This window comes from Nuphar pumila, chromosome 1 (assembly GCF_984573655.1).
Source record: "Nuphar pumila chromosome 1, dmNupPumi1.hap1.1, whole genome shotgun sequence".
NCBI classification, from domain to species: Eukaryota; Viridiplantae; Streptophyta; class Magnoliopsida; order Nymphaeales; family Nymphaeaceae; genus Nuphar; species Nuphar pumila.
In genome coordinates this window covers 161,686,018-161,695,606 of record NC_143249.1, presented here as the reverse complement: position 1 = coordinate 161,695,606, position 9,589 = coordinate 161,686,018, and the positions used below count along the sequence as shown (strand labels likewise).

At 57.4% G+C, this 9,589-nt stretch overlaps 18 non-coding genes across 18 annotated transcripts; all 18 read right to left on the bottom strand.

The window, feature by feature from the left end:
• Nucleotides 1-179: 179 nt before the first annotated feature.
• Nucleotides 180-298, bottom strand: LOC149849858 (5S ribosomal RNA). The gene has a single exon (XR_016427251.1). It is a non-coding gene; the product is annotated as a 5S ribosomal RNA (ribosomal RNA).
• Nucleotides 299-721: 423 nt separating this feature from the next.
• On the bottom strand, nt 722-840 carry LOC149849857 (5S ribosomal RNA). The gene has a single exon (XR_016434445.1). It is a non-coding gene; the product is annotated as a 5S ribosomal RNA (ribosomal RNA).
• A 422-nt stretch (nt 841-1,262) lies between these two features.
• LOC149849856 (5S ribosomal RNA) lies at nt 1,263-1,381 on the bottom strand. The gene has a single exon (XR_016436075.1). It is a non-coding gene; the product is annotated as a 5S ribosomal RNA (ribosomal RNA).
• A 410-nt stretch (nt 1,382-1,791) lies between these two features.
• LOC149849855 (5S ribosomal RNA) lies at nt 1,792-1,910 on the bottom strand. The gene has a single exon (XR_016434732.1). It is a non-coding gene; the product is annotated as a 5S ribosomal RNA (ribosomal RNA).
• A 423-nt stretch (nt 1,911-2,333) lies between these two features.
• LOC149849854 (5S ribosomal RNA) lies at nt 2,334-2,452 on the bottom strand. Its single transcript, XR_016436877.1, has one exon. It is a non-coding gene; the product is annotated as a 5S ribosomal RNA (ribosomal RNA).
• A 410-nt stretch (nt 2,453-2,862) lies between these two features.
• Nucleotides 2,863-2,981, bottom strand: LOC149849853 (5S ribosomal RNA). The gene has a single exon (XR_016434731.1). It is a non-coding gene; the product is annotated as a 5S ribosomal RNA (ribosomal RNA).
• Nucleotides 2,982-3,404: 423 nt separating this feature from the next.
• LOC149849852 (5S ribosomal RNA) lies at nt 3,405-3,523 on the bottom strand. The gene has a single exon (XR_016426338.1). It is a non-coding gene; the product is annotated as a 5S ribosomal RNA (ribosomal RNA).
• Nucleotides 3,524-3,946: 423 nt separating this feature from the next.
• LOC149849851 (5S ribosomal RNA) lies at nt 3,947-4,065 on the bottom strand. Its single transcript, XR_016426231.1, has one exon. It is a non-coding gene; the product is annotated as a 5S ribosomal RNA (ribosomal RNA).
• A 422-nt stretch (nt 4,066-4,487) lies between these two features.
• On the bottom strand, nt 4,488-4,606 carry LOC149849850 (5S ribosomal RNA). Its single transcript, XR_016436064.1, has one exon. It is a non-coding gene; the product is annotated as a 5S ribosomal RNA (ribosomal RNA).
• A 410-nt stretch (nt 4,607-5,016) lies between these two features.
• On the bottom strand, nt 5,017-5,135 carry LOC149849849 (5S ribosomal RNA). The gene has a single exon (XR_016434730.1). It is a non-coding gene; the product is annotated as a 5S ribosomal RNA (ribosomal RNA).
• A 423-nt stretch (nt 5,136-5,558) lies between these two features.
• On the bottom strand, nt 5,559-5,677 carry LOC149849848 (5S ribosomal RNA). Its single transcript, XR_016436866.1, has one exon. It is a non-coding gene; the product is annotated as a 5S ribosomal RNA (ribosomal RNA).
• A 410-nt stretch (nt 5,678-6,087) lies between these two features.
• LOC149849847 (5S ribosomal RNA) lies at nt 6,088-6,206 on the bottom strand. Its single transcript, XR_016434729.1, has one exon. It is a non-coding gene; the product is annotated as a 5S ribosomal RNA (ribosomal RNA).
• A 422-nt stretch (nt 6,207-6,628) lies between these two features.
• LOC149849846 (5S ribosomal RNA) lies at nt 6,629-6,747 on the bottom strand. Its single transcript, XR_016434728.1, has one exon. It is a non-coding gene; the product is annotated as a 5S ribosomal RNA (ribosomal RNA).
• A 423-nt stretch (nt 6,748-7,170) lies between these two features.
• LOC149849845 (5S ribosomal RNA) lies at nt 7,171-7,289 on the bottom strand. The gene has a single exon (XR_016434726.1). It is a non-coding gene; the product is annotated as a 5S ribosomal RNA (ribosomal RNA).
• A 410-nt stretch (nt 7,290-7,699) lies between these two features.
• On the bottom strand, nt 7,700-7,818 carry LOC149849844 (5S ribosomal RNA). Its single transcript, XR_016434725.1, has one exon. It is a non-coding gene; the product is annotated as a 5S ribosomal RNA (ribosomal RNA).
• A 423-nt stretch (nt 7,819-8,241) lies between these two features.
• LOC149849843 (5S ribosomal RNA) lies at nt 8,242-8,360 on the bottom strand. The gene has a single exon (XR_016436855.1). It is a non-coding gene; the product is annotated as a 5S ribosomal RNA (ribosomal RNA).
• A 410-nt stretch (nt 8,361-8,770) lies between these two features.
• Nucleotides 8,771-8,889, bottom strand: LOC149849842 (5S ribosomal RNA). Its single transcript, XR_016434721.1, has one exon. It is a non-coding gene; the product is annotated as a 5S ribosomal RNA (ribosomal RNA).
• A 422-nt stretch (nt 8,890-9,311) lies between these two features.
• Nucleotides 9,312-9,430, bottom strand: LOC149849841 (5S ribosomal RNA). The gene has a single exon (XR_016434720.1). It is a non-coding gene; the product is annotated as a 5S ribosomal RNA (ribosomal RNA).
• Nucleotides 9,431-9,589: the final 159 nt, after the last annotated feature.

Here is a 9,589-nt window from a genome sequence, read left to right as displayed (position 1 = left end):
GCCGGAACTGCTGCGTTTGTCGCACGCCGCGGCTCGTGTCGGGTGCCGGCGCTGCGGCGCGCAAGGCGAGGGTGAAAGGGAAGCAGAAGACCTCGATGGATCAGATACGGTGTGTTGCGGGAAGTGAAAAGAAGGTCGGAGGTTGGTGCCGACGACAAAAAAGCGCCGAAGGCAAAAAGAGAGTGCAACACAAGGACTTCCCAGGAGGTCACCCATCCCAGTACTACTCTCGCCCAAGCACGCTTAACTTCAGAGTTCTGATGGGATCCGGTGCTTTAGTGCTGGTATGATCGCACCCGTTACATGTTGCGCGAAAAAATGCTCTTATGCCTCACGCGGGAGCCGTGGGGGCCGCAACGTACGAACCGACTAGCCGTCATAAAAACGGCCCCGAAAAACGCCCGAAATGAGCTTAAACGGCATCCGAAACGGTCCCGAACCGACTTCGTCTGTTCGCCACGTCGTAGCCAGCGGAACGAGCTTTCCGTGGCCACGAAAATCGCCGAATTCCGACATCGGTGTGCCAAGTTACAGTCCAGAGAGCCGGAACTGCTGCTTTTGTCGCACGCCGCGGCTCGTGTCGGGTGCGGGCGCTGCGGCGCGCAAGGCGAGGGTGAAAGGGAAGCAGAAGACCTTGATGGATCAGATACGGTGTGTTGCGGTAAGTGAAAAGAAGGTCGGAGGTTGGTGCCGACGACAAAAAAGCGCCGAAGGTAAATAGAGAGTGCAACACGAGGACTTCCCAGGAGGTCACCCATTCCAGTACTACTCTCGCCCAAGCACGCTTAACTTCGGAGTTCTGATGGGATACGGTGCTTTAGTGCTGGTATGATCGCACCCGTTACATGTTGCGCGAAAAAATGCTCTTATGCCTCACGCGGAAGCCGTGGGGGCCGCAACGCACAAACCGACTAGCCGTCATAGAAACGCCCCGAAAAACGCCCGAAACGAGCTTAAACGGCATCTGAAACGGTCCCGAACCGACTTCGTCTGTTCGTCACGTCGTAGCCAGCGGAACGTGCTTTCCGTGGCCAGGAAAATCGCCGAATTTCGACATCGGCGTGCCAAGTTACGGTCCGGCGAGCCGGAACTGCTGCGTTTGTCGCACGCCGCGGCTCGTGTCGGGTGCCGGCGCTGCGGCGCGCAAGGCGAGGGTGAAAGGGAAGCAGAAGACCTCGATGGATCAGATACGGTGTGTTGCGGGAAGTGAAAAGAAGGTCGGAGGTTGGTGCCGACGACAAAAAAGCGCCGAAGGCAAAAAGAGAGTGCAACACAAGGACTTCTCAGGAGGTCACCCATCCCAGTACTACTCTTGCTCAAGCACGCTTAACTTCAGAGTTCTGATGGGATCCGGTGCTTTAGTGCTGGTATGATCGCACCCGTTACATGTTGCGCGAAAAAATGCTCTTATGCCTCACGCGGGCGCCGTGGGGGCCGCAACGCACAAACCGACTAGCCGTCATAGAAACGCCCGAAATGAGCTTAAACGGCATCTGAAACGGTCCCGAACCGACTTCGTCTGTTCGTCACGTCGTAGCCAGCGGAACGAGCTTTCCGTGGCCAGGAAAATCGCCGAATTTCGACATCGGCGTGCCAAGTTACGGTCCGGCGAGCCGGAACTGCTGCGTTTGTCGCACGCCGCGGCTCGTGTCGGGTGCCGGCGCTGCGGCGTGCAAGGCGAGGGTGAAAGGGAAGCAGAAGACCTCGATGGATCAGATACGGTGTGTTGCGGGAAGTGAAAAGAAGGTCGGAGGTTGGTGCCGACGACAAAAAAGCGCCGAAGGCAAAAAGAGAGTGCAACACGAGGACTTCCCAGGAGGTCACCCATCCCAGTACTACTCTCGCCCAAGCACGCTTAACTTCAGAGTTCTGATGGGATCCGGTGCTTTAGTGCTAGTGTGATCGCACCCGTTACATGTTGCGCGAAAAAATGCTCTTATGCCTCACGCGGGAGCCGTGGGGGCCGCAACGCACGAACCGACTAGCCGTCATAAAAACGGCCCCGAAAAACGCCCGAAATGAGCTTAAACGGCATCCGAAACGGTCCCGAACCGACGTCGTCTGTTCGTCACGTCGTAGCCAGCGGAACGTGCTTTCCGTGGGCAGGAAAATCGCCGAATTTCGACATCGGCGTGCCAAGTTACGGTCCGGCGAGCCGGAACTGCTGCGTTTGTCGCACGCCGCGGCTCGTGTCGGGTGCCGGCGCTGCGGCGCGCAAGGCGAGGGTGAAAGGGAAGCAGAAGACCTCGATGGATCAGATACGGTGTGTTGCGGGAAGTGAAAAGAAGGTCGGAGGTTGGTGCCGACGACAAAAAAGCGCCGAAGGCAAAAAGAGAGTGCAACACAAGGACTTCCCAGGAGGTCACCCATCCCAGTACTACTCTCGCTCAAGCACGCTTAACTTCAGAGTTCTGATGGGATCCGGTGCTTTAGTGCTGGTATGATCGCACCCGTTACATGTTGCGCGAAAAAATGCTCTTATGCCTCACGCGGGAGCCGTGGGGGCCGCAACGCACAAACCGACTAGTCATCATAGAAACGCCCGAAATGATCTTAAACGGCATCTAAAACGGTCCCGAACCGACTTCGTCTGTTCGTCACGTCGTAGCCAGCGGAACGAGCTTTCCGTGGCCAGGAAAATCGCCGAATTTCGACATCGGCGTGCCAAGTTACGGTCTGGCGAGCCGGAACTGCTGCGTTTGTCGCACGCCGCGGCTCGTGTCGGGTGCCGGCGCTGCGGCGCGCAAGGCGAGGGTGAAAGGGAAGCAGAAGACCTCGATGGATCAGATACGGTGTGTTGCGGGAAGTGAAAAGAAGGTCGGAGGTTGGTGCCGACGACAAAAAAGCGCCGAAGGCAAAAAGAGAGTGCAACACGAGGACTTCCCAGGAGGTCACCCATCCCAGTACTACTCTCGCCCAAGCACGCTTAACTTCAGAGTTCTGATGGGATCCGGTGCTTTAGTGCTAGTGTGATCGCACCCGTTACATGTTGCGCCAAAAAATGCTCTTATGCCTCACGCGGGAGCCGTGGGGGCCGCAACGCACGAACCGACTAGCCGTCATAAAAACGGCCCCGAAAAACGCCCGAAATGAGCTTAAACGGCATCCGAAACGGTCCCGAACCGACTTCGTCTGTTCGTCACGTCGTAGCCAGCGGAACGTGCTTTCCGTGGGCAGGAAAATCGCCGAATTTCGACATCGGCGTGCCAAGTTACGGTCCGGCGAGCCGGAACTGCTGCGTTTGTCGCACGCCGCGGCTCGTGTCGGGTGCCGGCGCTGCGGCGCGCAAGGCGAGGGTGAAAGGGAAGCAGAAGACCTCGATGGATCAGATACGGTGTGTTGCGGGAAGTGAAAAGAAGGTCGGAGGTTGGTGCCGACGACAAAAAAGCGCCGAAGGCAAAAAGAGAGTGCAACACGAGGACTTCCCAGGAGGTCACCCATCCCAGTACTACTCTCGCCCAAGCACGCTAAACTTCAGAGTTCTGATGGGATCCGGTGCTTTAGTGCTAGTGTGATCGCACCCGTTACATGTTGCGCGAAAAAATGCTCTTATGCCTCACGCGGGAGTCGTGGGGGCCGCAACGTACGAACCGACTAGCCGTCATAAAAACGGCCCCGAAAAACGCCCGAAATGAGCTTAAACGGCATCCGAAACGGTCCCGAACCGACTTCGTCTGTTCGCCACGTCGTAGCCAGCGGAACGAGCTTTCCGTGGCCACGAAAATCGCCGAATTCCGACATCGGTGTGCCAAGTTACAGTCCAGAGAGCCGGAACTGCTGCTTTTGTCGCACGCCGCGGCTCGTGTCGGGTGCGGGCGCTGCGGCGCGCAAGGCGAGGGTGAAAGGGAAGCAGAAGACCTTGATGGATCAGATACGGTGTGTTGCGGTAAGTGAAAAGAAGGTCGGAGGTTGGTGCCGACGACAAAAAAGCGCCGAAGGTAAATAGAGAGTGCAACACGAGGACTTCCCAGGAGGTCACCCATTCCAGTACTACTCTCGCCCAAGCACGCTTAACTTCGGAGTTCTGATGGGATCCGGTGCTTTAGTGCTGGTATGATCGCACCCGTTACATGTTGCGCGAAAAAATGCTCTTATGCCTCACGCGGAAGCCGTGGGGGCCGCAACGCACAAACCGACTAGCCGTCATAGAAACGCCCCGAAAAACACCCGAAACGAGCTTAAACGGCATCTGAAACGGTCCCGAACCGACTTCGTCTGTTCGTCACGTCGTAGCCAGCGGAACGTGCTTTCCGTGGCCAGGAAAATCGCCGAATTTCGACATCGGCGTGCCAAGTTACGGTCCGGCGAGCCGGAACTGCTGCGTTTGTCGCACGCCGCGGCTCGTGTCGGGTGCCGGCGCTGCGGCGCGCAAGGCGAGGGTGAAAGGGAAGCAGAAGACCTCGATGGATCAGATACGGTGTGTTGCGGGAAGTGAAAAGAAGGTCGGAGGTTGGTGCCGACGACAAAAAAGCGCCGAAGGCAAAAAGAGAGTGCAACACAAGGACTTCTCAGGAGGTCACCCATCCCAGTACTACTCTTGCTCAAGCACGCTTAACTTCAGAGTTCTGATGGGATCCGGTGCTTTAGTGCTGGTATGATCGCACCCGTTACATGTTGCGCGAAAAAATGCTCTTATGCCTCACGCGGGCGCCGTGGGGGCCGCAACGCACAAACCGACTAGCCGTCATAGAAACGCCCGAAATGAGCTTAAACGGCATCTGAAACGGTCCCGAACCGACTTCGTCTGTTCGTCACGTCGTAGCCAGCGGAACGAGCTTTCCGTGGCCAGGAAAATCGCCGAATTTCGACATCGGCGTGCCAAGTTACGGTCCGGCGAGCCGGAACTGCTGCGTTTGTCGCACGCCGCGGCTCGTGTCGGGTGCCGGCGCTGCGGCGTGCAAGGCGAGGGTGAAAGGGAAGCAGAAGACCTCGATGGATCAGATACGGTGTGTTGCGGGAAGTGAAAAGAAGGTCGGAGGTTGGTGCCGACGACAAAAAAGCGCCGAAGGCAAAAAGAGAGTGCAACACGAGGACTTCCCAGGAGGTCACCCATCCCAGTACTACTCTCGCCCAAGCACGCTTAACTTCAGAGTTCTGATGGGATCCGGTGCTTTAGTGCTAGTGTGATCGCACCCGTTACATGTTGCGCGAAAAAATGCTCTTATGCCTCACGCGGGAGCCGTGGGGGCCGCAACGCACGAACCGACTAGCCGTCATAAAAACGGCCCCGAAAAACGCCCGAAATGAGCTTAAACGGCATCCGAAACGGTCCCGAACCGACGTCGTCTGTTCGTCACGTCGTAGCCAGCGGAACGTGCTTTCCGTGGGCAGGAAAATCGCCGAATTTCGACATCGGCGTGCCAAGTTACGGTCCGGCGAGCCGGAACTGCTGCGTTTGTCGCACGCCGCGGCTCGTGTCGGGTGCCGGCGCTGCGGCGCGCAAGGCGAGGGTGAAAGGGAAGCAGAAGACCTCGATGGATCAGATACGGTGTGTTGCGGGAAGTGAAAAGAAGGTCGGAGGTTGGTGCCGACGACAAAAAAGCGCCGAAGGCAAAAAGAGAGTGCAACACAAGGACTTCCCAGGAGGTCACCCATCCCAGTACTACTCTCGCTCAAGCACGCTTAACTTCAGAGTTCTGATGGGATCCGGTGCTTTAGTGCTGGTATGATCGCACCCGTTACATGTTGCGCGAAAAAATGCTCTTATGCCTCACGCGGGAGCCGTGGGGGCCGCAACGCACAAACCGACTAGTCATCATAGAAACGCCCGAAATGATCTTAAACGGCATCTAAAACGGTCCCGAACCGACTTCGTCTGTTCGTCACGTCGTAGCCAGCGGAACGAGCTTTCCGTGGCCAGGAAAATCGCCGAATTTCGACATCGGCGTGCCAAGTTACGGTCTGGCGAGCCGGAACTGCTGCGTTTGTCGCACGCCGCGGCTCGTGTCGGGTGCCGGCGCTGCGGCGCGCAAGGCGAGGGTGAAAGGGAAGCAGAAGACCTCGATGGATCAGATACGGTGTGTTGCGGGAAGTGAAAAGAAGGTCGGAGGTTGGTGCCGACGACAAAAAAGCGCCGAAGGCAAAAAGAGAGTGCAACACGAGGACTTCCCAGGAGGTCACCCATCCCAGTACTACTCTCGCCCAAGCACGCTTAACTTCAGAGTTCTGATGGGATCCGGTGCTTTAGTGCTAGTGTGATCGCACCCGTTACATGTTGCGCCAAAAAATGCTCTTATGCCTCACGCGGGAGCCGTGGGGGCCGCAACGCACGAACCGACTAGCCGTCATAAAAACAGCCCCGAAAAACGCCCGAAATGAGCTTAAACGGCATCCGAAACGGTCCTGAACCGACTTCGTCTGTTCGCCACGTCGTAGCCAGCGGAACGAGCTTTCCGTGGCCACGAAAATCGCCGAATTCCGACATCGGTGTGCCAAGTTACAGTCCGGAGAGCCGGAACTGCTGCTTTTGTCGCACGCCGCGGCTCGTGTCGGGTGCGGGCGCTGCGGCGCGCAAGGCGAGGGTGAAAGGGAAGCAGAAGACCTCGATGGATCAGATACGGTGTGTTGCGGTAAGTGAAAAGAAGGTCGGAGGTTGGTGCCGACGACAAAAAGCGCCGAAGGCAAAAAGAGAGTGCAACACGAGGACTTCCCAGGAGGTCACCCATCCCAGTACTACTCTCGCCCAAGCACGCTTAACTTCAGAGTTCTGATGGGATCCGGTGCTTTAGTGCTAGTGTGATCGCACCCGTTACATGTTGCGCGAAAAAATGCTCTTATGCCTCACGCGGGAGCCGTGGGGGCCGCAACGCACGAACCGACTAGCCGTCATAAAAACGGCCCCGAAAAACGCCCGAAACGAGCTTAAACGGCATCCGAAACGGTCCCGAACCGACTTCGTCTGTTCGTCACGTCGTAGCGAGCGGAACGTGCTTTCCGTGGGCAGGAAAATCGCCGAATTTCGACATCGGCGTGCCAAGTTACGGTCCGGCGAGCCGGAACTGCTGCGTTTGTCGCACGCCGCGGCTCGTGTCGGGTGTCGGCGCTGCGGCGCGCAAGGCGAGGGTGAAAGGGAAGCAGAAGACCTCGATGGATCAGATACGGTGTATTGCGGGAAGTGAAAAGAAGGTCGGAGGTTGGTGCCGACGACAAAAAAGCGCCGAAGGCAAAAAGAGAGTGCAACACGAGGACTTCCCAGGAGGTCACCCATCCCAGTACTACTCTCGCCCAAGCACGCTTAACTTCAGAGTTCTGATGGGATCCGGTGCTTTAGTGCTAGTGTGATCGCACCCGTTACATGTTGCGCGAAAAAATGCTCTTATGCCTCACGCGGGCGCCGTGGGGGCCGCAACGCACAAACCGACTAGCCGTCATAGAAACGCCCGAAATGAGCTTAAACGGCATCTGAAACGGTCCCGAACCGACTTCGTCTGTTCGTCACGTCGTAGCCAGCGGAACGAGCTTTCCGTGGCCAGGAAAATCGCCGAATTTCGACATCGGCGTGCCAAGTTACGGTCCGGCGAGCCGGAACTGCTGCGTTTGTCGCACGCCGCGGCTCGTGTCGGGTGCCGGCGCTGCGGCGTGCAAGGCGAGGGTGAAAGGGAAGCAGAAGACCTCGATGGATCAGATACGGTGTGTTGCGGGAAGTGAAAAGAAGGTCGGAGGTTGGTGCCGACGACAAAAAAGCGCCGAAGGCAAAAAGAGAGTGCAACACGAGGACTTCCCAGGAGGTCACCCATCCCAGTACTACTCTCGCCCAAGCACGCTTAACTTCAGAGTTCTGATGGGATCCGGTGCTTTAGTGCTAGTGTGATCGCACCCGTTACATGTTGCGCGAAAAAATGCTCTTATGCCTCACGCGGGAGCCGTGGGGGCCGCAACGCACGAACCGACTAGCCGTCATAAAAACGGCCCCGAAAAACGCCCGAAATGAGCTTAAACGGCATCCGAAACGGTCCCGAACCGACGTCGTCTGTTCGTCACGTCGTAGCCAGCGGAACGTGCTTTCCGTGGGCAGGAAAATCGCCGAATTTCGACATCGGCGTGCCAAGTTACGGTCCGGCGAGCCGGAACTGCTGCGTTTGTCGCACGCCGCGGCTCGTGTCGGGTGCCGGCGCTGCGGCGCGCAAGGCGAGGGTGAAAGGGAAGCAGAAGACCTCGATGGATCAGATACGGTGTGTTGCGGGAAGTGAAAAGAAGGTCGGAGGTTGGTGCCGACGACAAAAAAGCGCCGAAGGCAAAAAGAGAGTGCAACACAAGGACTTCCCAGGAGGTCACCCATCCCAGTACTACTCTCGCTCAAGCACGCTTAACTTCAGAGTTCTGATGGGATCCGGTGCTTTAGTGCTGGTATGATCGCACCCGTTACATGTTGCGCGAAAAAATGCTCTTATGCCTCACGCGGGAGCCGTGGGGGCCGCAACGCACAAACCGACTAGTCATCATAGAAACGCCCGAAATGATCTTAAACGGCATCTAAAACGGTCCCGAACCGACTTCGTCTGTTCGTCACGTCGTAGCCAGCGGAACGAGCTTTCCGTGGCCAGGAAAATCGCCGAATTTCGACATCGGCGTGCCAAGTTACGGTCTGGCGAGCCGGAACTGCTGCGTTTGTCGCACGCCGCGGCTCGTGTCGGGTGCCGGAGCTGCGGCGCGCAAGGCGAGGGTGAAAGGGAAGCAGAAGACCTCGATGGATCAGATACGGTGTGTTGCGGGAAGTGAAAAGAAGGTCGGAGGTTGGTGCCGACGACAAAAAAGCGCCGAAGGCAAAAAGAGAGTGCAACACGAGGACTTCCCAGGAGGTCACCCATCCCAGTACTACTCTCGCCCAAGCACGCTTAACTTCAGAGTTCTGATGGGATCCGGTGCTTTAGTGCTAGTGTGATCGCACCCGTTACATGTTGCGCCAAAAAATGCTCTTATGCCTCACGCGGGAGCCGTGGGGGCCGCAACGCACGAACCGACTAGCCGTCATAAAAACGGCCCCGAAAAACGCCCGAAATGAGCTTAAACGGCATCCGAAACGGTCCTGAACCGACTTCGTCTGTTCGCCACGTCGTAGCCAGCGGAACGAGCTTTCCGTGGCCACGAAAATCGCCGAATTCCGACATCGGTGTGCCAAGTTACAGTCCGGAGAGCCGGAACTGCTGCTTTTGTCGCACGCCGCGGCTCGTGTCGGGTGCGGGCGCTGCGGCGCGCAAGGCGAGGGTGAAAGGGAAGCAGAAGACCTCGATGGATCAGATACGGTGTGTTGCGGTAAGTGAAAAGAAGGTCGGAGGTTGGTGCCGACGACAAAAAGCGCCGAAGGCAAAAAGAGAGTGCAACACGAGGACTTCCCAGGAGGTCACCCATCCCAGTACTACTCTCGCCCAAGCACGCTTAACTTCAGAGTTCTGATGGGATCCGGTGCTTTAGTGCTAGTGTGATCGCACCCGTTACATGTTGCGCGAAAAAATGCTCTTATGCCTCACGCGGGAGCCGTGGGGGCCGCAACGCACGAACCGACTAGCCGTCATAAAAACGGCCCCGAAAAACGCCTGAAATGAGCTTAAACGGCATCCGAAACGGTCCCGAACCGACTTCGTCTGTTCGT